At 40.7% G+C, this 4,107-nt stretch overlaps 1 pseudogene; it reads right to left on the bottom strand.

Annotated features, from left to right (window-relative positions):
• Positions 1-2,031: 2,031 nt before the first annotated feature.
• On the bottom strand, positions 2,032-3,772 carry LOC138170325 (peroxiredoxin-6 pseudogene; annotated as a pseudogene).
• Between the last annotated feature and the right edge of the window lie 335 nt (positions 3,773-4,107).

Here is a 4,107-nt window from a genome sequence, read left to right as displayed (position 1 = left end):
TCCCATAAGAAACAGACAGGAGTTAGGAAAGATAGGAAGATGCTGAACTTCTTGAAAAAAAAAAGCAGAATATCCTGGTGGATAAGAGATGCATAAGAATCACCATAATCTGGATTGCTCTGAAAGTTTTAATAGAATTTCTCTGAGCCAACAACTTTAAAGCATCCAGACTGGGAGTATTATTATTCATTTGCTGTCCATAACTGTCCCTAAGGGTATCAATAAAAAACAAGTTTATCCCTGTATGACTCAGTTATCAGTCACAGTGGAAGAAACTATGCACATCATCTCACCTTTCCTTTTCACACCCCCATCATTCTCAACCATACCCCACTCAAATCCTATTCCAGGGAGAGTCTGAAAGTGGTATTTGATATCAAAGTCCACTCCAAATCCCCGTCTAGGATTAATGGGGGTGTGATAAGACTGTTTTCTCAACCCCATCCTTTCAGGTCCACTAATTATTTGTCTGTAATCCTCTTAGAAAACATAAGAAAGATGTCCACTATCCACATGGGTTTAGACCATTAGAGTTCAGATCACTACCTCAGTTTTACATAGGATAAGGAAAGGATTGGGGGAAGCTTTTTGCAGATGTGTAGTTACTGTTAAGAAGGAGAAAAGGGTTTTATTAAGTGCCTTCCTATAATGGCAAGTGAAGAAGTAATTAACACCTTGTTTCTTCTATTTAGTTAACACCTTGTTTCAGTTCAAGTTTCTTTTGATCCTTCCTCATGATGATATCAAGTCTTTGTTGAGAAGCAGAACGTGTGAACCCCACAACTTGTGAACCATAGAACTTGTGAACGCCTGTTGCTGATGCAACAGGAAGGAGAGGAACTATGACCATATTTAAGGAGAGGCTTAGGCTGGAGTGAGCAGAACTGAGAACAGAACTTGTGGTGGAAGAACTAAAAGTAACTGAGGAAAGAACTCTAGTGGTAGTATAGTTGAGAAGGTATCTTGTGGTATCGTGGCATTCTATGCTTGTCTGTTGTGTCTGTGTTGATTTTTGTTTGTAATACTTTGTACAGAAGCCCTGCAACCTTACTGGAAATTCTGAAAGAAGATTTTCTGCTCGTCTGTTTACAGAAGTCCTGGAGGAGGGTTTTGGACATCCTGGGACTTTACTGATGATTTGTGTTGACCTCTCAGACCTTGTTTGTGGGTCTGTGTTGATTTCACAGGCAGATAGTAAATTGATGATGATGCCAGCAATGTGCATGAATGTTGTTTTGGCTCTGTTAAGCTTTGTCTTCCCAGAAACAGGAACTGTGAAGGACTTTAAGGTGGACTGGACACTGTGAGCTTCAATATGGAAAAGGAACTGGATGAGGAGCTGGAAAAGGAGCTGAGAGCTGCCTGCCTTTGAATCTAAATGACAGTTGGGTAGATTCAGGCAGGAGCTGAGACCATGGAAGAGGAACCATGGAAGCTGAGAGCCAGCTTCAAGTCACGACGAAAAGACCTCTTTTTGGGTACTTAATGCTGACTGAGAAGATTATGATTTACTGTGACCTCAGGGGGAGAGAACTTTGACCTTTGTACTTTGTGTCCATTAAGGAGGCTTGTTCCTTAAGGATGATAGAGTTAAGGACTTACTGAATGATTTCTTTTGATTAAAACCATGTGGCCACTTTGGTGAAAACTATGTGGCCACTTTAGTGATAAGTTGTTATGTCCTAACATTGTGAATGTTGTAATTAGGTTTCTGTCAATGTTTTGTCTTAGTTTATTACTGAATAAATGGAGAGTTCACTATACTATGTAATCAGAATCTTGAAGGTGTTCACAGCAACAGTCCTCTGGAAAGCTGCTCATGCTTGGCTTTACGCTCCCTATCCCCATTTAATTAATCAACAAAGATTTTAATTTTTCCTTTTTAGTCATGTATTTTAGGACTATTTACCAAAATACTTAAAGCTTGATTTTGAAAATACATAATAAACCTAACAAATATACTAAGGATAAACAAACAAATGACAAGCACCAACAAAAGATGAAATGTTATTGCCTCATGGAATCAGTGGATTCTTTTCTTTTTCTTTTTTTTAGTTTCAAAAAGCTTTTATTTGTGGCTTTTCTAAAGGCAAAATATCAGAAAACAATCCACTGCAGAGATAACATTTTATAGTAAAGAAATAGTATCTTTTTCCCTTCCTTTCCTTAAGTATACATGCTTTCATCTCATTATGAACATTTGGAGCAGTTGTCCATGTCTAGGTATGTGACTTGTTTAAAAGGCACCCATAATTATGGCCCTCCACCGTTCTCTACATCACTAGCAGGCCTTGTGCAGCTTCTCTGTAGTCTCAACCACATACCCGTATCATAATTAGAAAGCTCTTCTGCCCAATCTATCAAAATATTTTAAGATTGTATTCTGCTTCCCTTTATCTGCTGGAAAGAGAAGAATCTCCAAGTTTTTCCTGTGGTTAGAACACTCAACATTTTAGAAAAAACCCACTATCTGAAACACCTAAATATTTCAAGTTGCTGGTCATAAACTTAGGGAGGTGAAGCGCAAAATCAGACATGTTAAATTGTCCCCTCCCTCAAACAGATAATTAGAAAAAGAGATGATTTGTTTATTAGGTCAGTTAAAGAAGTCCTATTCCTGAAATGCTCCTAAGTAGTCCCTTTCCTAAATGCCAACCATACTAGGTGGCTGATGATGGAGACTGCAACAGATCTCACAAGGATTTAAAGTCCAAAACAGTGCCATCCCAGAGACAGCCAGCACAGCGACAAGGGAGTTCAATGACCCAAGTGAAATGCTGGTAAAGTCATAAGGAGAGGAATCATGGGTGACTTTAGTGCCATTTTCATTTAACAAGCCATTAATAGAGCAGCCCAAAGACTCCCGACTTTTATCACCCCAAGATGCTTAAATCAATTACTGCAGGAAGACATGATTGGCAGGCTGGTATCCCTTCTGGCAGAGATCTTCAAGGGAGCCCCAGCCAGACCCCAGCATGGACTTGCTGGAGTAACCTATGGCTGAGGGGTGTACCGTAGGTATTTCTTGCCTGAAGGGAGCTCTTTGGTGAAGACGCCTTTAGGAAACAGTTTTCTGGCCTCCTCTTCAGAGATAGTTGGAACAACCATGACACTATCCCCACATTTCCAGTCAACAGGAGTAGCAACCTTCTTGTATGCTGTCAACTGAAGGGAATCAATCACTCTGAGGATCTCATTCAAGTTCCTGCCAGTAGTTGTTGGGTAGAGGATAGACAGCTTCAACTTCTTATCTGGGCCAAAAATAAATACCACATGAGCTGTCAGAGGCATGCCCTGCCCATCCCGTTCATCTGGGTCTAACATGCCCAACTTGACGGCAAGATCCCGTTTGTGATCATCAATGATGGGGAAAGGAAGCTTCTCTGTGGCCTCCTCTCCATTGTATGCATTGATATCCTTACTCCAGGAAAGATGGTCTTGGACAGAGTCAATAGAAAGGGCAATCATCTTGCAAATTCTGGGGCCAGCTTTGCAGCACGGCCCAGTTCTGTTGTGCACACTGGAATAAAATCCCGAGGATGGGAGAAGAGAATGCCCCATGAGTGTCCGAGGAAGTCGTGGAAACGGATGCGGCTGATCGTGGTGTCCGCCTCGAAGTTGGGGGCCTCGTCTCCGAGCAGCAGACCTCCAGGCATGGCGGCAGCAAGGGGCAGGAGGACAACCGGGCGGCGGAGGAGGAGGAGCCGCAGACAACGTGGGCGCTCGTTCGTGCCGGGCAGCCGCACTCAAGGCTGCAGAAAAAGAGCCAGTGGATTCTTTTCAAAGCTCAAATGCCAACTTCTTTTATACACCTATCCTATCAAATGATAATATTCTCCATGTGGATATTTGCATTTACTTTGCATTCAATTTTCAATTTACATGTCATTTTTCTTAATAGTATATGAGGTCTTTGATGCCAAAGACTTTTTATTTCCTTTTTAAATATATAGCTAGTATTTAAGAAATTATAATTGAATTGTTGAGTTGATTATAGTAATTTAACTTTTGTGATACTGGTTCCTAAAAAGATATTCTGGTTTCCATTACAGAAAATATTATCAAATACTAATTTAACAAAAACAAGCTAAGCTGATAATTGCAAAT

This window comes from Petaurus breviceps, unplaced genomic scaffold (genome assembly GCF_028583685.1).
Source record: "Petaurus breviceps papuanus isolate PSGF00001 unplaced genomic scaffold, PetGlider_PUasm1.0 38, whole genome shotgun sequence".
In the NCBI taxonomy this organism is placed as follows: domain Eukaryota; kingdom Metazoa; phylum Chordata; class Mammalia; order Diprotodontia; family Petauridae; genus Petaurus; species Petaurus breviceps.
Note: the sequence above shows the minus strand (reverse complement) of the source record. Positions and strands in the feature narration are given on the sequence as shown.